General features: G+C 44.1%; 1 protein-coding gene across 4 annotated transcripts in view; it reads left to right on the forward strand.

Annotated features, from left to right (window-relative positions):
- The window catches only part of GRAMD1C (GRAM domain containing 1C), a 2017351-nt gene that overhangs the window by 540175 nt on the left and 1454745 nt on the right, over positions 1–22431 (forward strand). The window lies entirely within an intron of this gene.

Consider the following 22431-nt stretch of genomic DNA (forward strand, 5'->3'; position numbering starts at 1 on the left):
GGAGGAATTTTACCCCCCTTCAATAGAAAAATTAGAGATGCTAAGAGAGAACATAAAAGAGTGATCCGTGCCCTAAAAACCTTGAACCTTTCTGAAACCCAGTACCGTGAGAAATTAAGAACCTCTAAAACTCTATATAGAGCCGAGATCAAAAATATTAAGAGAATAGAGCGAAATAACAGAGATCAGCGACTCATAACCACGATTTGTTCTAGGAACTCGCGTAGCATTTGGGCACTTCTAAATGAGAACAGAGGGAAAGTCAGAGGCCCTTTAGTCAACCCTATTGATGAGAATACATGGGTAGAGTTCCTATTAAATCGTAATTCAAAAGAAGAGAAGTCCTGGACTATACCTATAGAGGAGGCCCCGACTATTCCCCCTTTTGACGTTTCTCCGGAAGCAATTCTTAATAAAATTGCCTCCCTTAAGTCCTCGAGAGCTCCTGGCCCTAATGGGTTAGCAAATATTGTGATCAAAAATAATTCGATATTTTGGGCGGAGTTATTCTCCTTACTCTTTAACAAGATACTAGCCCAGGGAAATATTCCCAGATCCTGGCAAACTGCTATTCTCATCCCAGTTTTCAAAAAAGGTAGGCGCTCAGACCCTAATAACTATAGGCTGCTATCTATGTTAGATATCACAGGGAAACTCTTTGCCTCTTTACTACTTTCTGAGCTGCAAAAATGGGTTGACAATACTAATATACTTAGCAGATTCCAATGTGGCTTTAGACGGGATTTCTCTACATCTTATAACTTACTGGTAATGGACATATTACGCACTAGAGCGCTTACTAAAGGGCAGCCCCCATTGTATGCCCTCTTTATTGATTTTAAGGCCGCCTTTGATTCCATCCCTCGTGAGCGACTCTGGACCAAGCTGGAAATAATGAGATGTCCATCAGGTCTACTTTACTATCTTAAATTACTCCATTATGATACCTCGGTGCGCCTTAGACTCAACCAAGAGGGAAATACAACACGAAATGTGCCTCAAAATAGGGGGGTTAAGCAGGGATGTGTCTCAGCACCCCTTATTTTTAACCTATATGTTTACGACATTCCTGCGGCCCTTACAGATGTAGACAACTGCCCACCAAAATTGGGGGATGCACTATGTCCCGTCTTGGCCTATGCCGATGATCTGGTAGTCCTAGACAACACCATAGGTGGCCTTAGGCGCTCGGCTCATATCCTTTGGGATTATGCTAAGAACAATGGTTTGTCCATTAATTTGGATAAAACTAAAGTACTTAGATTTACCAGGAAAAGGGTAACCCGTATAAAATTGGTAGTACACAAAAATTCTATCCTATATGCCCCCTCTTACCGATACTTAGGAGTGGAAATAGAACCACTAGGTGATTATACACTATGTAAACAGGGGCGGATCACACGTGCATTACAAGTAATATCATTAGTTTCATCTTTTACCAACAAACAGGGTGGCTTCACGCTATGGGGGACTCGCCATCTTTATATGCAAGTATTTGCCCCTATGGTTATATATGGTATTGAGTCGCTGCTAACAGTTGAGCTAGAGTGGCTTCAAGTGATCGAAGGCAAGTTCTGGAGACGCATGCTGGGACTTCCCCCGGGGGTACCTATGGCTGTAATAAGATTGGAATTGGGCCTACCTTCGCTAAAAGCGTTGGTATTAAAAAAAAGAGCTGGGATATACTTGAAGATAAGACGTTCCTCTAATCCCCTATTGTCGGTTATTCAGCAGGAATTAACTAAAAAAAATACCACCTTATCTTTGTATAAAGATATGAGTAAATTCCTCACCGACATTGGCTGGACTTTCAGAGGGACTTGTGTATCGAATGAAACTTTACACGCACTTGAGAAAAAAATAGAACTCTGGGATTAGTTAGAAAACTTCTCCCACTAGAGTAGTCTCAAGTCATATAATTTTGTGAAATACCGCACATATCAGTATATGAGACCTCAGGCCTATTTATATCTCTGCCCTACCAGAAGACTCCGACGATTTATCATTCTGTTCCGGCTAGAACAGTTGCCTACCCTAACCAATAGAGGAGCTTGGAATAATATCCCTACTAATGAGCGGAAATGTCGACTCTGTAAATCTTTATCATGCCTAGAAACAGCTAGGCATCTTCTGACGCAATGTAAGGCCATGAAAGAGCCGATTATAAAATTTCTGGGCGAATTTGTACATGATCTATCAGCCATTCATGAACTGTCGTTCTGGCATTATTGTACCAACACATGTAACATGCACTTATTCATTGCACTTTATAATATATGGCAAATGACTAAATTAGGCTTAGGACCTTAATTGGACCCGAATAATAACCGCCTAGTCATTTGCTTTCTTATCTTATTTTTATTAAATTTTATATGTATTGTACACTGATGTATCTATGATCTTCGAAACGGTTTTAATATTTGATGTTGACTTATATGGTTGTATGTTTAGGATGTGTTTGTAATATGTGTAAAGTTTGAATTTATTTTCAACCTGTATCACATTAAAGAATTTGATTTGATAATATACAAATTGTAAAACTCCTACCCTCTATGAACGTGTTTGCAGCGCATGTTGTAGGCGTCCGTGTAGTAGGAGCGCATATCAAAGGAGCATGTGTTGTGTGTGTGTGTGGTAGTAGGAGCATGTGTAGTAGCTGCATGTGTCATAGGACTGTGTAGTTTGAGTATGTGGTAGAAGCATGTGCCAAGGAGCACATGTCATATATCCACATGTTGTGTAGTAGATGCGCATGCCGCTTGATCCAGCCGGCGGGCTGCCTTCACTAACCCAGGAGGAGCCGCTGGACGAATTCCAGGAAGCCGCACTAGCGCACTCAGAAGGTAAGCCCTTAATGCTTTTTGGATCACAGGGCTGGCTTCAACATCCAAAGATAGCCGCTGCCATCTTGCGCACCTTAGTGCCTTCTTTGTGAGCTGGCGGAGCCCACCCCACTATCCCTTATTGGGCTGCTGCTGCTTTTTAGACCAAGAGGGGAGCTGGCAGGCTCGAGCTGGCCCCCAGAACTAATGGCCACACCGGGCACCCTCCGAGATCCTCTTCACTTTTCCATGCCGCTCGATTCAGCAGGCGGGCTGCTTTCACTAATTCTGACTAATTCCAGGAAGCCCCCACCGGTGCACTCAAAAGGTAGGCCCTTGGGGCTTTTTGGATCACAATGCCTGCTTCAACATCCAAAGATGGTCGGTGCTATCTTGCGCACCTTGGTGCCTTCTTTGTGAGCCGAGGGAGCTCACCCCACTATCCCTGATGGGGCCGCTACTTCTTTTTACACCAATAGGGGAGCCGGTAGGCTCGAACTGGCCACCCGCACTAAGGCCTCTGTCTGGTCCTGTCCGACCATTGCCAGAGGGGGCCGTGGAGCCCAACCACACCACTATGCTTGTGCTGCCTCAACTCTCCCACCCTCTGGTGCTGCTGGGGTAAGATTGCTGTCCGGGGCACCTCTGATGCTCACAAGCAGGCTTGCTGTTAGGGAGAATTCTCTGTTTAGGCTGAATTTCCGAACCTAGTGAGTCCCCCAGCAGCTTTGCTGGATTTCTGGAGTTTCTTTTTTTCTCCTGCCAAGAGTGAGTCTCTTTTCCTCACACTCTTGGACATGATTGGAGGGGTTCCTTTGACTGTTAATGTGTTTTATGGGTTATGGGGTCTTTTACTCCATAGGGTCTCATGTGTTTTTACTATGTGTTACACAGCACCCTCAGTGCAATGACACAGGGGTGTCCTAGTGACACCCCACCATAGACTCCATACCCTGGGACTGACTACTGTCTCCCAGGGCATGTAAAGTCACCATTGGCTTTACTAGTCCCAAATTATAAACAGAAACCAGTATCAAACCATCTTATTATGGACGTACTGGTCGGGGCAATTCGATTGCCCCGGGGTCTGTTATTCGAGGGGGCACGTCTCCGTCCCCCCGATCGAGTTTTGGCTGATGGCAGTGGATACTACTCTTTATATTCGACCACGAATATATCTCTGTGGGATTTTCCCATTGTTCGAGGCTACCAACTTTAATTATTTAATTCTCATAGCCTCGAACATACCGCCGGTTTATTTATTTAATATTGATTCGCCGGTTGGTATTTTTTGCCAGAACTCTATTCTAAAATGGCGTTTGTGTTCTCTTCTGTGACTCCAACCCAAGTCGAGCCCTTTGTTCGACTTTTTGGCGGGCTTCTCCACAGAAGCCTCCAAAAGTGATGCCACTCTGTCTGGATACCACAGGGGGTGTGGGAGGGGGTTTAGGCACCCTGGACTGAGTTACCTTGGTAAGTCGCACTCTTGTGTGATTGGCCCAAGTGGTGAGCCGGCTGGCTCACCACTTAGCATGTTTGATTGACAGCTAGGCTGAGTGAATGGTGGTGTGCTGCATAAAAGCAGGGCTTTTGGGACTGGAACTTTAGAAGTCGCCACAGGACCTGAAAATCCGACGAGGGAGAAGCTGAGCCCTGCGGAACTGACTCACCACTTCCCGACGACAGAGAAGATCTCCCGGCTGGAGAGTCTTCTTCCCCCGACTGGTGGGCACAACCAGTTTACCTCGCATCCCAGGACGTCTTGTGGTCGAATTACCCGTGCCAAGCACCCCGGCAACCGGATAGCCACTTACCACTGGACCGCGAATAAAAGGACCGCTCCTTTTAACTGAGAACTCCGCAGCTGGTTTCTTCCCTGGCAGTGCAAGGGACCCCTGTCTTCCTCCCCGACAAGATCCTCTCTTCCCCCGGACGAAGCACTGACTTGCATCCGCTGCCAGGAACAACTGCCCCCGCTAGAGTATTCTCACCACATTAAGGTACCGTGTCCGCCAGGCCTCCCTTTCTAAAGATTGCTACAAGGTAATAATAATCCCTCAACCTTCTGGACTGGGCTGGCCGCCTTGACCATCTAACTGGTCCCTTTCTTTTGGTCCAACTCTTTCTGAAATGATTGCGAGACTTTTGGGCACTTTGAACCGTTTGACCTTGGACACATTTAGACCGGAGCCTCTAAAAGTGGGTCCGGCCTTGTTAACTTTGACTTTACGGTTTTAACCTGCCTTCTCCTCCTACTGTGTTCTTCTGAAAGTGTTGGGATCTGTTTCTATCTTTGCTCTGCCTTTCTCTCCCTTGTAAACTGATTGATTAGAGTGCCATCTTCGTTAAGCGCTCACCGCTGTCTGAAAATAAGTGTTGTTTTACCCAAGACTTGTCTAACTAATCGTTGAAGGGAGAGTATATCTTTTAGTGACCGTGTTTTGAACTGCTTGATATTATTGCCAGTGTGTTTTACTAGATGTGTTTTTAAATAAATAATTATCTCTCTTTTACACCAAGCTCTGGTCAGTGTTTGCTTGTTCTACTGTGTTCTTTTGACCTATTGTGAATACTCTGTATACTGCCTAACTCTTCTTGAGTGAAGTCTGACTGCTCAGCCACAGCTACCAAGTGAATCTGTGTGGTACAGACTGCTACCAAGTGGGTTTACTGCCAAACACCTGTAGTCTTAAATCTTTTGCAGTGGTCCCAGAGGGAACTGCACAGGTTTTTGCCTAACACTTGCATTATGTCCCGGCTTGCTCTGGACCTCCTTTTTGTTCAGCCCTACGCCGGCCGCCTCTACCTCACTGCTTCCGGCTGCCTCCTCCTTGAATAGCTTGACTCATTACAGACTGGCAGTCTACTCTACTGACCGGCACAGGGCCCTCTGCCACTGGCACCTTTAACTTTCTACCCTCCTCTTCTGTCTCATGAAGCCTTGTCACTACTTGTAGTCTGCACCGCCAATATGCTGATCTTTGCTGTACTGCAAACCGGCACAGTGCGTGCTCCTACTGCATTTGAGTGTTTTTCCCAAACGTCGAATCTAGATGTGGCTGGAAACCTGTGTACAGACTGCTTTTTGCTGCATTTGATTGTTTAGCCCAAACGTTGAGCTTAGACATTTTCACCTGTGCCTGTCTGGCTGCTGGGCCGACCGGTGAGTTCATTCGTGCATTTTGCAACTCCCCCGTCTGTCTCCTTCTGTTCCCCGCCACTCTGATGGCACTTGGCATGTCCCTTATATATTTTAACTGCTAATCTATCACCTATCCGATCTCTCTCACGAAGTCTGAAAGCATAAAGCTGAAAAAAACACTCCTGGTCTCTAATCCAGTCCTACTTATTGCTGACACCTTTGTCAATGCTACTTCCAGGCAGACTGTTACCAACATCCTGTTTACTGTGCCCTCCCCTGGTCCTTGGATACCCCACCTGCTTTCTGCTCTCTCCCCTTTCTCCCTTTCACCCATTATTGGTGACACTAGATGGGTAAATCATTAATGTCTATCACAATGGCACTATCAAGGCCCATGGCCCGCAGCCCACTCTCCTACTTGATCGGCACCTGCCCTCTCGTTAATTTCTCACCTTGACCTGCCACTCCTCCTTTCTCCTCTACTCTATCCCCTCCACCACCACTGATGGGAGTACCATGCTCCTCTACCTCCCTTGGAAAACCTTTATAGGTGGTACCCAGCTTCACCTAGCTATTCTGAAGACCTTGACCTCGATGTCCTCGCCCTTACCGAGACGTGGTTTAAGGTCAACGTGGTCACTGCTCTTGATACTCTCCTTCCTGAGGGCTACAAAATCCTCTCCGAATCAGATCTAACCGGTCTGTAGGTGGAGTGGCCCTGATTTTCCCAGAGTGGGTCCCCTGCTCTCGTACCTACTCAATCCTACTCCTCATTTGAATGCCTCGTCTGCAGGCTCAGGATTCCCCCCCCCCCCTCACTCTCCTTTGCCACTATTTACAGGCCCCCTGGTTCCATCTGTCTCTTCCTCTCTGAATGGGCTGACCTCACCTCCTTTCTTGACCGCTCTTAAACTCCTCCTCCTTGGTGACTTCAACATTCACCCAACTCTCTTGACCCAGCCACCTCTCTGTTCTGAGACCTCTGCGACCCTCTCCCTCTCACTATTCTCCCCTCCGGTCTGACTCAGTCGGACACATACTTGTTGCCTTCATCCATGGAGACATCCCACTCTCCAACCCGGTCACCACCCTCCTTTAATGGACTGACCACTCTTTCCTCTCTTCCTGCTTGTGCCCCTCGGCCTTCTGTCTGAGCCGCCCCCAGCACTGCCAGTCTCCTTCACCATCATCCGACCGATAGAGAGTGTCCGTTTCTGCTTTTGCCTCCACCTTCACCCCCCCAACCCCTGCCTCTGACTCTGTCCTCACTAAGCTGCACCTTTTGATGACCAACATCCTCAATATCCTTGCCCCTGTCATGAGGATCCGCCTGAAAACTGCCTCCAAGTGCAATAGCTGGTATGACTTTGAGCTATCATCCCTGAAATGAATATGCAGAGTTGCCAAATGGAAGTAGCAGGCCACAGGTTCATCCTCTGACAAACTGGCCTGTCGCTTACTCCAAAGGCAATATCATTCTTCTATCCGCTCCAAGAAGAGAGCACACATCCAAGTCTGCATCTCTGGTGCCACTAACAACACGGCCGAACTTTACAAAATCTGCAGGAAACTCGCCAATCCAACTGCAGTTTCCACCTCGCTCCCTCCTTCCCAGGCTCTGTGCTCCATCTTGGCCTCCCACTTCTCAACAAAAACTCAGGACATCCTGTTCTCACTCTCCATCACCCTCACCCCCCTCCCCTTCTTGAACTCCTGCCTCCCTTGGTTCCCCTCCCACCACCCCCTGCACTCTCCTCCCTCCTACCCATAGCACCCGATGAGGTCTCCAAAGTTGTCCGCTCTATGCAGGTCTCTTCCAAACAGGTGCTCCACTGCTCTTCTAGAGCCATTAAGGAAAACATTTCTTCTCTCGCCCCCACGCTTGTCCATTTCTGTAACCACTACTTGGCCACTGGCTCTTGGCGTCTGTCCCTTAAGTACGCTCTTGTGCACCCTCTGCTAAAAAACCTGTCTGCTGACCCTTCCTGCCCGGCTAACTATCACCCCATCTCCACCACCCCCTTCCTGGGTAAACGCCTGCAGAAATTGGTCCTCCAACTGCTCCTTCATAATGGACTTGTTGGTTGCCTCTGTGTCCACCAATCTGGATTCCGGGCATCCAGAAGCATGGAAACTGCTCTTCTGAACAACTGTTGAACACCCGTGAAGACATGCTTGTAAACCTTGTCTCGAACTCTCCTGCAGTGCTCATCCTCCTCGATCTCTCCTCTGCCTTTGACAGGGTAAATCATTCTATCCTCATAAAACGTCTCTATCATACCCTCTGCGTCACGGACAAGGCATTGGATTGACTGACGACCTTCCTCACCAACCACCCCTCCCAGTTGCAGCTGGACCCTTTCTCCTCCACCACTTCATTTTCCACCTGTGGCATCCCCCAAGGCTCTATCCTTTTGCCATGGCTCCTCTTGAATTTCTATCTTGCCCCTCTTGCTTACCTCATCTCCTTCTCTCCACATTTCCAATGTTATGCTGACGACGCACAGTTTTCCTTTTTTTTTTTAAATGCTTTGTTTTGCACTTCAAACCTTTCATCTCATCCAATTGTCTTAAATGTCACTTTGTGTGCTTCACCGAACTTATTAGATGTCGTTTTTACGTTTGTAGCCGTGTCTGTTCATTTGTGTGATTTCATTTTTCTTGTTTCTCAGCCTATTTGAGCGTTCTCCATGATGTTATTCCAGAACGACACCACCGCGTATATCAGCTTTTTCTCATTTCCTGCTGTAATTATGGGCCATCGATCTACTGGGGCAAATGACGTTTGGTTCTGCATGAACCATTCTCTGGATAGATTTCTTTTCTTGCTTAAGTCTGGGCATAGCATCATAATATGGTGCAGGCTTTCGATTGATTCTTCGTCGCCACAAAACCAGCAAAATGTATCCTTGTCCGGGATTTCTCTCCTGGTAGCCATGATTTCTCGTGTGGGGAGAATGTTTAACCTCATTCTCATAAAGATATCTCTGATCTTCGGTGAAGGAAATGTCTTTAGATACTCTGATAGTTTGATTGGTCTAACATCCAATTTACAAGGAATATCCTGTAGATATTTGGCTTTGGTCTCGATTGTCCTTATCCAATCATTCTCGATCAGTCGCCTTTTCGCCTTTTCGCCTTTTGGGGTCTATTGAGTAGCATATCTCCGGAAATTTCTTCGGCTTCGCATTTTGCTTCGATTGCACTTTTCCATAGTTCCAGTGGTCGTTCCTTCTTCCCGGTAGGCTTTGATCGTAAGATTTCTAGAGGTGGCGCGTAAGTGTCGCTCATTATCTTCCTGTATAGGTCTATTTGTTTCCAGACAATGATGGATTTCAGTGATTGTAGGGCTAGTTCGGCTCGAATGTGTGGCATGGGGAATGATGCCGGCAGGTTTAGGACTTTCCTCCAGAACTGTCCTCCTACTTGTTGCCAGATTGCATTTTCCATGTTTATCATTGCCTCCGTGCCGTAAGATAGAATTGCCGTCGCTTTTTGTCTGTAAAAACTTATTACAGGCGTCAATGAGAACTTTCCATATTTCGTATGTATCATTTTCGCTTGCCGGGCTAATGCTAATGCTAGTGCTTTGGCTTTAAGGAGCATCATCAAGTCTATCTCTGTTGGTGATTGGGTTAGCCATACTCCAAGGTATTTGACCTTTTTTACTACTTCATTTTTTTCCTTTCCGATGTAGAATGCAGGTGTTGGCCCTTTCTTTCTATTTTGCCTCATCAGTGTAATGATTTTTGTTTTCTGTACGTTTATTTCAAGCTGATTTTTCGTCATGTATAGCTCTAAATTCTTCAGAGCAATCTGTAGACCTCTCAGAGTTTTTGCTAGTACAACTATGTCGTCTGCATACATGATGCATGTTATGGTTGTACCATTCAATTTCGGCGGATTGATCTGAGGTGTATAGATGGTTCTTTCTAGATCAGCTGTATGTAGATGAAACAGTGTCAGAGCCAAGGGATAGCCCTGTTGTAGGCCCCTGCATGTCTTTATCTGGTCTGAGAGTGAACCTTCCTTGGACAGTCTTATTCTCATAGTCGGTTCCAAGATGTTACTCGGGCATTCCCAGTCACTTAGTTTCTTCCAGAGTTGATTTCTGTTTACTGAATCGAAAGCTAATTTTAAATCTCTGAATGCTGCATAGATTTGTGTTCTAGTTTGTATAGCTTCATGTTTCAATAAATTCAGGATAAAAGGTTGATGTTAGTCCCTATAGTTTTTATGAATCCTGTCTGTCTCGTGGCATATTTTTTTTCTTTCGTTGCCCAATTGTTCAAACTTCCCAGTAGAATTTTCGTGAATATTTTCCCAAGTGGGTCCAGTAAGGCAAGTGGGCAATAGTTTCTAGGCTCTTCAGGTCGCCCGTTTTTTAATATGGGAATTATGGTGGCATGCTGCCAAGTTTAAGGTATGCGTTTGGTCTTCTGTATGAGCTTAAATATGATGTTGCATATTGAACTCCAGGTATGAGGGTTTTGTTTAATTGCCATGTTGGAAAGACCGTCAGGTCCCGGTGCTCTGGATGTATTCAGTTTCTTTATGGCTTCTTTTGTCATCTATGTCCCACATGAGTTGCCATGCAGGATTTTTTGTTTGCTTATCATTATCTTTTTCCTGTTGATTTTGTCCATAAAGATCAGTGAAATATTTATCCAGCTTGCCTCAGGAACATTAGTGGTCATGGCATTCTGTGTCTGGCTATTTATCAGCGACCATAATTGTCTCGTGTTCCGGTATTTCATAGTTTGTAGCATTCTCTCCGCATCATCTTGTAATATCCTCGCTTTGTTGTTTTTCATCCAGTTCCTGTATTTTTGCTTTACCCATTTCAGTTGTTTGCGTCTGTCCCCTGTGTTGTCTTTTTTTTAATCGATTTTATTGTCTGTCTCAGTTCATTCTTCTTTTGTACAACTTTCGGGTTATACACGTGCAGATGGTTCTTTAGTGCGTATTGGTTTCTTTTTATCTCTTTTCTGAATGGTAGAAGAATCCATTCATAGTTCATTTTTTGCATGTCATCAAGGTTTGAATTTGACATTATGCTTGGATCCTTAGTCTATTCATTCCATAATTTACCTCTAAACGAGGTAGGATCCTGGATTCTTTTTTTATGGTTTGAATGTTACATAATCTGTTTTAAATGTAGTGGTCACTGTTCGCGTTTTTGAGATTAATAGAATAGTTGAGCTCATCATATATTCCTTTCGACATATAAATGTAGTCACTTATTGTGGTTGTTTTGCCATTTGCCCAGGTTTCGATCTGTCGGGCGGTCATTCTGTCATGGCAGTCTGATATAAACAAGTGTCTATTTGTGGTTTCCTCTATCAATTTTTTTTCTGGCTTGCAGTAGGTGTTCTTCTATTTCTTCACTGTCGTTGTTGCACAGATGGATGTTTAAATCTCAGCAAATTATGATTTCAATTTCCACGTGCTTAGCTTTGGCTTGATCAATTGTTGAGAAGACAATGTCAATGAAGCTTTCTTCTGTTATGGCTGTGGAATTCCAGTATACATTGACTATACACCATATTACAGCTTTCTCATGTCTAGTGATAGTCAGTCTTAGGGGGAGTTCTCTTGATTTTATTTATCATTGTTTGAACCCAGGAGAGCGCATTTACCGACTCAATTATTTCAATGTTTATTGAGCTTTTGATCATGGTCAGCAGACCTGTTGGGGGCCGACCTTTTTCCCTTTGTATTGCAGGATTCATCAGGACCATGTATCCATTGCATATTGGTTGGGCTGCTAGCCATGATTCTTGTATACATACTATGTCACAGTTGTCGAGGTATTTTTCTGTTTCTCTGAATAGATGTCTGTGTCCACGCGTGTTCCATGAGCATAGTGAGTGTTGTCGTCCTCTCTTTATTTAATTGTTACCATTGTTGATCAATACTCTCTTGATCAGTGAAACATGATTCGTCTAGTTGTCTCCATATTCCTTGTTTGAAGTGGGCATCTTTCTGCTTCAGCTGGTGTTCTTCCTTTTTTCTTCCACTTTCGGTTGTTCTCCTTATTTGGTTTGTTTCCTTTGTTCTACTATGTGGTTCGTTTCGGTTGTTGGACTCCAGATGCTTTAAGTGTGTCAATTGCTGTTTGTCTGAGATATCTCTGTGTCTTTGTATGTTTGATCATAGGGTAATAGCTCGAATCTTAGTTGTTTGAAAGTTGTCTTATTCTCAACCATTACGGTTAGAGCTTTTTTGTTATTGAATTCAATCCATACTTGATCCGTTGTTGCGTTAACCATGAACTCTATGGTATGAATGTCTTTTGTAGATATTTCTTTCATGTTCGGTATCACCTGCATCAACCTTAGTATGTTTGTGCTATTCAATATTAAGTTGTCATTTTGTTTTGCTATTTTTTGTAATTTTATCTTATATTCCGGTCTTTTCTGTTTTTTTCAATGGATCAATAAAGATCGGAAGTTGTATTTTCTTTTCTGTTTCTCTTTTCTCTGTGTTTCGTTTTTCGTTATTCTTTCTCTTTTCCTCGGCTGGCGATTGCCATTCACCCTCACTACAATCTTCTGTGGTCATTTCGCTCCTCTGTTTCCGTTTCATCTTGTAGATCCTCATTTGATATTTCTTCGACTGTATAATCATATCTTGTGGAGTCTTGTGAATGATTCTCCTTAAATTGGTCCAGGATAATCGTGGAAGCTTGGCTCATTTGTGCTTCCTCAGATGGATCGTTGAATTCATCCGTATATGTGGACATGTCCATCAATGAGTTATTTATTCTTTCTTCCGTGTTACTTTCTTGGCATGGTGATTTTGTTTTTGGTGAGCTGTTTCTCTTTTTTGCCTGTTGAGGTGTTTTTGTCTTCAATTGTGCTTTCTTCTGATTTTATTTGCAATCTCGTTTATTGGAATTTTGAGATTTCTCAGAAATGCGCGTGAGTCTGTTTGTCTTTTGGTTTTAGCGTTTGCCTTTTTTTTGTTTTTCTTTGTCTAACGGCATTTTATTTCCTTTGTTGAAGATATCATATGTTTCATGTTTTTTCAAGTTAGATTTTGCTGTATTTGTAAGTGAGCTTGGTTCTTCAGTTAGATCTATTAGATTCCCCACTGGAGTATTTTGTGTTCTTTGCGGAGCAGCATCTGCCTCCTCACTTAGCAGGATTCTATCCTCATCTTGTGTAGCCCTTGTGGGTGCCTTGTTCCTAGGTTTTTCTTTTACTCTTTCATTCTCGGTCTGATTTGTCTGGTTATTCCTTGCCGTCGTCATCGTGATCAGTGCATCCGCTAGGTCTGTCTTTTCAGCCCGTTCACGCCTTGCAAAATCGAATGGTCTAGATTGCCATAGGTGACTGGCGTTTGCTTCAATGTCCAATCGTTCCTGTAGTTTCTTCATATATGTTTCCTGGCAAATTTGTTTTGAGTGTATTAGTGCGAGCAGAGTGGCTTGGTCTTTTATTGTGTCTGTTAGTGTCTCTTGCAATTTCAAGTATGGGATCAGTGATTGAGATGTCGTCCCTTTTCACATCCGCATATATTTGGAGTCGATGATTCTTCTGGGTGGAACAATGTAATACCTTTATTTGGTCGTTCGTCCATATAAAGGTCGTCATTCGCTGGAATTATCTGTTTCTAATAGTCATTCTGTCTACTGTGGGTTTGTTTTGTATTTAGCTGTCGTTCAGTGATTTCCTTTACTTCTGTCGTCCCAAGAGGTTGTCTGTTTCCAAATACTACTTTCTTTTATCATGGCTTCTCATGAGATTTTCGATTCTCGCTATGTCACGAGAGAGTCGTGCCGTTTTTGGATTTGTTTGCTCGGATATCTTATTCACTGTCGCATGTGAATGTCTTCGGCTCTCGTATAGAGATTGCCATTGTCTTCTTGCTTTTTTTGCTTTTTGTTGCTGGGTTAACGGTTTTGTCTAGTTTATTTGCATTTCCTGTTGTATCTATGCTTCCTTTCCATCGGCCTGTTCAGTAGTAGACATTTTCTTTACAGGTTCTTTCTGCTTATTTGGTGTTATAGTAGTGTCATTCTTTTTTATTGGAGCAGTGGGTTTCGTCATGTGAGGGTCTTTACTTGCATCATCGATTTATTTTTTTATTTGTTTTTTTGGGTTTGTGTCTTTCTTCATAGGCATTTGTATCCCTGTTCTGTTTCTTTGATCTATTGTGTCTTTCTTCTTCGTTATTTCTTGTCTCTTTGAGCATGTCCTTTGTTTTTCCTAAATCGATATTACCCATTCTCGGAGTTAAGATTTTGAGCCTCTGTCAGGGTGCATGCATTCTCGCCTTTATGCACATTCATTATGTCTTTTGTCAAATATTTTTCACTCTTGTTTTGACTTGTATTTTCTTTTAGTGCTTTATGATCGCTTTCCTTGTTAGAATCACCTTTTTCAATTAGTGAGGTGTCAAATATATGTACTTCATTTTTTTCCTGCTCCTTTAGGCGTTTGTTCTTCGTATTTGGAGTGCCTGTATTCTTTTTGCGCAGTCTAGTTTGCGGTGGAGTCATTTCTCGTTCTGGAAGTTATTAGTCATGCCCTACTTTCCTTGTTGCTCACTCTTAGTGTTGGCTGCTCTAAGAGAATGGTGAATGATCAGGTCAATGGTTCCTGGTAGCTTCTTGATCTGCTTTAGGCGTTGTTACTGCGGTGCTGTTTGCTGGGAACTTTGTGTAGTTTTCCTTTGTCTGATTTGCCCTTCTCACAGCTGGACTTGGTTGGAGTTAAGAGTGTAGCTGTTGAGTATCACAGTATTCTCCAGTTGCTTAAAATTTTCATACACGTCTCTCTACGTTAGTGCTCCTTACTTCTTCCTATTTACGTAAACGTTTGTAAATGTTCACACAGTTTATTCACAATAGTCGTTTCCGGTGGATCAAAGGCCAGTGGTGCCCGCAGTATCCCCCGGGGTTCCAGCGCGGAAGTTACAGATCGTGTTAATGCTGGTTTGTTCAGTAATCTTCTTCCGTGTTTTGAATGGTGGATCAAAGGCCAGTATCGCCCGCAGTCTCCACCGTTGTTCTCCTAGGTGTGCTTTGCTGTGCGCAGGCTGGTTTGCATGCGTATGGGCCCTGAAGAGAAGAAATGGGTAGCTGGTCCCCAATGTAGATCCCGCGGGTATTGTTGGTGATTCAGTAAGGGGCACAGTAGCTCAACTGTATGTGACGGGAAGACGTTCTCTGCTTGACGCGGGTGAAGTGTCTCAATGTCCAGTTGTGTATCTATTTTGGTGTGGGCTGGTGGGGAGAGCTCTGTTTAGCTGGGCTTGCACGCTTTTATTCGTTTGTGTGGGAGCGTCTAAGACGAAATCGCCTCTGGCATAGGGTAACTGTATTGCTTACCTCAGGTTTTCTGAAATTGGCAGTGGCCACTCCAGCCTCCAGGCAAACAGCGAAAACAGCAGCGTGCCCTAGACTTGTAGTGGGCTTAACGCTGCAATGGTGGACTCGGTCTCCATCTAATTCCAAACTTCCAGGTTGTGCGGTGACGCTCCTCCCTCTCTCTTAAAGCAGCAGTCACAGTTTTTCCATGTAGAAACCGGGGGATTCCCCCACACAGCGAAAACAGCAGCGTGCCCTTGAGAGTTGATATCACAGAGTTCTTTATTATTTGAACTATGTGGTTACTAAGCTTTCCTTTAAACTTCATCGCCTGTCTGACCACTATGCAGGCATGGTGTGCGGCCAATGACCTCTGTCTTAATGCCAGTAAGACAGAGATCCTTCTTATTAGGGCACCTGTGCCCGGTTTCCCTCTTACCCTTTGGGTTCATTTTCGACTCCTCCCTCTCCTTCAGCCCTCACATCGGAGACCTTGCAAAGAAGGCCCATTTCAAGCTTCACCTCCCTAGAGGAATATTCCCTTTCCTCACCTTTCCCCAGAAGCTCAAAGTCTCCACGGCTCTTGTCTTCTCTAGGCTGGACTACTGCAACAACCTCTTCCTCAATCTCCCTCTTTCCTCCCTACACCCCCTTCAGCTAATCCAGAATCGGGCTGCAAGACTTATCCTTGTCCTCAAGCCCCAGGGACCATATCACTCCAGCCTTAAAATCTCTCCACTGGCTCCCGGTGGCCGCAAGGATCAAATTCAAGACCCTCTGCATTATCCTGTTTAGGGCAAAATGACTGCAAAAAAAATTCTGAATGCGTGATTTGGCCAGTTTTCGGCCATTCGAAAAATCCTGAACGGCCGAAAAGTTCGACCAGATCACGCATTCAGTGCTGCAGGGGTGTTTCCCGAGACACCTGCTCACTATACTGTGAGCAGGGGTTGCAGGGGGGTTTCCCCCACAGCTGTCCCGCAGTCCCCCAACCAAAAAAGAAAAAAGGCTGCAGGGGTGTCACCCCTTCCCCGCTCACTCTACTATACAGTAGAGTGAGCGGGGGTTGCAAGGACACACCCGCAGTTGTCCCGCAGTCACACAAAAAAAAGCTGCGGAGGTGACACCCACAACCCCCCACTCACTATACTATACAGTGTAGTGAGGGGGAGTTGCGGGGGACTTCCCCCGCAGCTGACCCAAAGAAAAAAAAAAGGAAAGGTCCCTGCAGCACCGGTTCCTGATCACAGAAGTGAAAGGCAACAGGCGTTGCAGGGACACGGTGAGACGGAATGCAAGGTAAGTAAGTGGGTGGGGGGCGGGGTGTGGGTGGGGGTGAGTGTAGGGGGTTTGGGCACATCAGGAATGTTCAGGGGAGAAAAGACGGAAGATTATTTCCAACAAATAATTTTCGGTCGTTTCTCCATCGAACATTCCAACCTCGGTAAAACAACCCCAAATCCATTATCCACAGGGCTTTCTGGGGCCTGGGACCACGCTATCTCCAACTTTCTCTCCCTAAATACTTCCCTACTAGAGCCCTCCGCTCCTCAAACTCCAACTCTCTGCTTATTAAAGGCTTCTCCAAGCATAGAGTAGGGGCGGGTGGGCGGGCAGGTCTCTGTCCTCTGCTGGTACCTCTCTTTGGAACTGCCTCTCTGCCCCTCTCTGATTTGAGCCGGATAACCCCAAGTTCCTGGAACTTCTCAAAACTCTGCTTTTCTCTAACTCTTTCCCTCTATCACTTCCCTGTTAATCAACCCTCTGCCGCTGAGACTGGTGGCCTGGACCTTTATGAACCTCACATGTACTAGGCCTCTGCCAAGTTGATACCAGCATCCTTCCCTGCCACAGCAATGCCCTGGTTGGGCCCCCTATTGGGTGACTTGCATCCCACCCGTGTGATTTCCCCACTGTAGCCTAGCACTTAGTTGCTCCTCTGGCACCCCCGGCACCTCCCTTCCGGGCTCTCACTAGCACTTGCCCATACCCCCCACACCTCACACCCAACACCCCCTGCAGCCCTTTCTGCACTTCTTCTCAAACCACTTGCACATCCGAATGCCACAAGGCCTAGTAGGACCATGATTGTATTTTGCCATTAGGTTTTTTCTTCCCCTTTTACCTCCCCCTTGTGCCTTGTGGCGACTCAAAACACTATCTTGTTGTACAGGCGCCTAACACGTGCCCAATAAATAAATAAATTCAATACACACGCATCGTAGGAGCGCGTGTTGTATGAGCATGTGTTATTAAGTGTGTGTCGTAAGTGTATGTGGTAAATGTGTCGTGTTCTGTTTGTGCATTGTATGCCCCCCATACTTATAAAAGTCCACATTAAAGGGAACTTTAATTTTAGTATGCATTTTTAATATGTATGGGAGGCATATACAACATCTCCATTTCGTACTTGTATGCAATTTACAGCTCCTGAAAACCTCCATCAAAGTAAGCCCTGACTTTCCTGTCAGTTTTCAAAAGATGGAAATTGCTTGATCTATGAACTTCAATCATACTCCTCTTGTTACACTTTGCATGAATAATGTACATTTTTTTACATGCCCTGAAAAGTAAACTCAATGACTGATGTTAGTTTTCAGATGTAAACTGTGTAACGTACGAACTGCAAAACTCCTACTCCTCTTGATAGCGTCTGTGTGAAAAGTGTACATTTATTCCGTCACCTTAAAACTGACATCAAAGTCAGCTCTGAAGTTTTAGGAGATGTGAATTGAGTAATGTACAAACTGTACAACTCATACACTCTGTGTACAGTTTATATGTGAGTTAGAATGCGTGGCAAGTGTGCATTGTAAGTGTGTGTTGTTGGAATATGTCGTAAGGGCATGTCGTGAGTGCAGACGTTGTGTAGTAGGTGCGTGTGTCATAGGAACATGTTTAATTGGAGCGTGTGTTTAGCAGCGTATGATGTCAGAGCGTGTGCCGTGATAAGTACGTGTCGTAGGTGCACGTGTCATAGGTGCAGGTGGCAGCATGTGTTATGTGTAGTAAGTGCATGTGCGTTAGGTGTGCATTTTATAGCAACATGTATTATAGCAGTGTGTGTTTTATGAGCACGTGTGGTAGGAGCCTGTGTCGTTGGTGCATGTGAGAGCACATGTTGTACATCCACATGTTATGTTCTGTAGACGTATGTGTCAAATCGGCCCTTACTTTGATGCAAGTTTTCAGATGTATGAACTGTGAAACTATACTCCTCGGTACATGTTATGTGAAAAGTGTACATTTATTCCATCACCTTAAAACTGACATCAGTCAGCTGTGACTTGCCTCTGATGTGAGTTTTTAGGAGATGTTAATTGTACAATGTCCGAGCTGTACAACTCATACGTTCTTTGTACTGTTTGTATGAAAGATGCACTATTTATTCTGCGCATGCATCATATATATGTATCAGGTCCTCGAAGGCTTGTTTTAAATAAGTTACCACTGGTAGTCCAAAAAGAAGCGCACACCGGGCAAGAAGTAAAGCTGTTTATTATAGCTGGGAAAGCACAAATCAAACGGCACAGTGGAACAAACAGAACTGGTTGATGAGAGCTGACAAACTGGCACACAGCGGACATTGTTGTTATACTACTAATAGAATGTTCATTGAGTTAGAAACAGTTGCACTTTAAAGTTCAGGTCTTTGCGGTTCTCACAACGCTTACTGTTTAGAATACGTCCTACCCTTATAGTGAGACATGGGTTGGTCAAACATGATTGGAGCAGACAGAAATGCCCTCTCCCAGCTCATCTCCTCCCTGTGTGGCACCCCATTACTTCCCACTCCACCCGCAAACAGTTTGCAGTTACCAATAACATATTTCTGCTGACCTCTGGGACTTTATTAATCTGCCATTGCTCAGCACCAAAACGGAAGGAACATGAGACACCCTGAACTAATGGCAAGGGAGACATTCATACAGCACCTGCAAGATGGTGGCCTTTGCAAACTCTAGTGGACACTTCAGATGGCTGGTTACCTTCCAGGGACACCGAAACTTAACATGTGATTGGTTCTTCCTGGAGCTGCATCCATTCCACATCCTCATCCCCATGCTGCCCGCTGGCCAAGGGGTGAATTCAGCTTCCCCTATCTTAACAGTGGTGAAGCTCAACCTGGCCCCTCTCCACCCCCCCGGAGAGTGCTTACCTGCAGTTTCGCCTTTCTCGCATTTGTGCATACAGGTACCTTGTGTCCATGTTGTCATAAATAGAGTGTCCCTCCCTTGTTCCCTTCCATGCCTGATTCGGGGGCTGGCTGCAGTTCCCAGAGTCTCCCTTGTTTTCCCCATAGGAGGTGTCCCAGCCCATCCCCCTTATTCCCTCAATTGGAAGGTGTGCCCCCCCCACCCCTGTGCTGGAGCTGAATCACCACCTTCATTACATACAGATGTGTTTAAAACGTTAATACTTCAAAATTGGCCGAGTCGATGTAGCTTTTTTTCAGTGCACCAACTCCAGCTGAAATCTAAGCGCCTGCAAAAAATTGGTGAAAAAAACAGAAGCCGACAATTGTGCGATTTTTGCCGAATTTATTTTTTCCCTACGTTAAAACTGCATGTTAAAAGCTATTAAAAATGTGATCAAAGTAAATATTATTAAACTACTAAGCATTATTGTACCATTTTGAAGTGTTCCATGCCCAGGCGGCTACCTCAATGCTGCTGTGGAATATTTTCAGCTTTTTTCATGCAAATGTCTGAAAAATATTGCAAAAATAATTGTCTCAAATGTCAGACACTTTGTCAACACCTGCACCATGCCTTGCGCTAGTGCGCAGGCGTTGTGTGTGTGTGTGCATATATATATATATAATGCTAATTTCCTGAAACAGTTAAGCTTTTGTTAAACTGGTATCGTTCTAGCTTCCTGGCCTTATTGGGTCACAGGGCTGAATTACAGTTCCAACTCTTTAAAGCATACCCAGATAGTGACATCTAATGCTCGAAGTGTAGAACTAAAGCCAAATATCAAATTCAAACTATACACCATTCTATCTTACATTGCAGAGAGCCAAAAATGCCTTAATACATCCACAAATTAAGCACCAATAAAAATTCCTTATCCGTGTTCAAACCAGATGGAGCTAGGGAGTTTAAACGCAAACTCCATTTGCATTCTGATCTTCTTAGGAATCATTCCGTTACCCACAATCAGGCTAATATTCATCCTATCAATAGGAACATTTCTGTATTAGACTTGTTAGAGTTTCACAGAAATATACTGCAGTCGATTAGTGAAGATCGTTTTGCCTAAATGTCCTCAAATGTTCTAACACTTGAATCTTTATGGGGTTCAATTGTGCTCCCCAGATGCAATTTATCACAGGGATTAAATCACATTCAATCATGTATGTTGAGAGACAGTCAAAAAAGCCTTGACTGAAAAATGTCTTTATAGTGTCCATCATTGTCAAATGTACCCATTTCAGTATTTGCATTAGGGCATGTGTCTCTGTGGCCAGTACATGTTCCTTTACTCACAATATTTAATGTCGGTACACTTTCTCCAAGTGGATAGTGTGTTCCACATTAACATAATTTGTTATTAATTTCTGACCTATATTGTAATAGACTTTCTTTATCCCTTTAGCTGTTAACAATACCACCAATATTTCTGGTTTACAGAATGTAACAAAAAAGGGGGCACCTGACTATTTCCTGACCGTTCCAGGTATTACAAGATATATCTAAGGCAATTGGTCAGGGTGAATTTGGTCAGAACCACATATATTTTAAAAAAAGACCTTGTACTGAGTCTGTTTTATCAAAAAAGATTGCTGTGTATTTTTTTTACAAACAGATTTAAGTAACTTGACATAAATAACATGACATACCATCAGGGTGTAGTGAGCCTAACACATGCCCCACAAAACGAAATGTTCCAACATTTAGTACATTTTTCAATCATGTGGTGACTTATAACATAAAGAACCTTGTGTTGTCAATGGTTTACAGTGATACAATGTACATAGAAACGTATAATGTTTTTTGCCTCTATGGCATACTAAACCAGAAAATAAAGTCGACAGAAAAGTGTTTCGGCTGGTTGTACTCTTATCAGCTTTGAGTGTGATGGCCTTCATCAGGACCAGAATTGTGGAATCGATTCCTCACTGCCTGTGATATGTATCTACAAAAGTAAAAAATTGTTGCAATCAGTGTTCTGTGTCCAGAACATTTCTTCCAATAAGTAGCTATAAAACTAATCCCGCTATGGACAGACAATGGATGGATTACCAATGCTACCAGGAAGGCCGCCATGCATGCATTGTGCTGAGGCAAACAAACAGGGAGTGTTCACCTATGAAAAGAATTTACACAAGGTGATCTCTACCGAAGTGTATATGTCTCATATTTTATACAGACTTAAATTCTAAACATACATGACCCATTGACTCAAGGGCCAATGCTTAGTTAAAATTATTTACCTATCAACATAAAGGGCGAGTGGTCAGGCATGATGTAGTGTTACAAGGGTATCGTACCTTGTAAAACACTGGTTGTCGATCCTCCTATTGGGATTAATAAAGGTGTAATTAATCTATATCTGTGTCATAACCCATTCAAACTACAATTACCTACAACCCACCATACCTGTACTTCCTCCAAATAAAATGTTTCAGAGGTGTTCGAGTGTATGAACTCCTAAAAGGACCTTTTCCACGAACACCCATATGTGAAAACCTTAGTGTGTACCCTGGAATCCTGACAGTACCCCCTCCGTAATGCCCTGTCCCAGGGCCAACCTGTAACTGATGAAACCTTCTAACCAACCTAGGGGCATGAACATTTCCCACCTTCTCCCATGATCTCTCCCCTGGTCCATAACTCTTCCAATCCACCAAGTACTGAAGTTGACCCCAAACCACCCTAGAATCCAGTATGGCTTGAACTTCATACTCCTTTTCATCATCCTAAAATACAGGACCTGGAACCTCACGAATTCTGGCGTCTCCTCTACAAATCTTTAATAGATTTACATGGAAAGTCGGATGAATCTTTAGTCCTGGTGGCCATTTTAATTTCACAGAGACCGGAGAAAAGACCTGTTCCACCTCAAAAGGCCCAATATAACATGGACTAAACTTACTCCTCCCTTTCAATGCCAAATTCTTAGTCGACAACCATACTCGATCTCCA

Source organism: Ambystoma mexicanum, chromosome 7p, assembly GCF_040938575.1.
Source record: "Ambystoma mexicanum isolate Mex_15411 chromosome 7p, UKY_AmexF1_1, whole genome shotgun sequence".
Classification (NCBI taxonomy): domain Eukaryota; kingdom Metazoa; phylum Chordata; class Amphibia; order Caudata; family Ambystomatidae; genus Ambystoma; species Ambystoma mexicanum.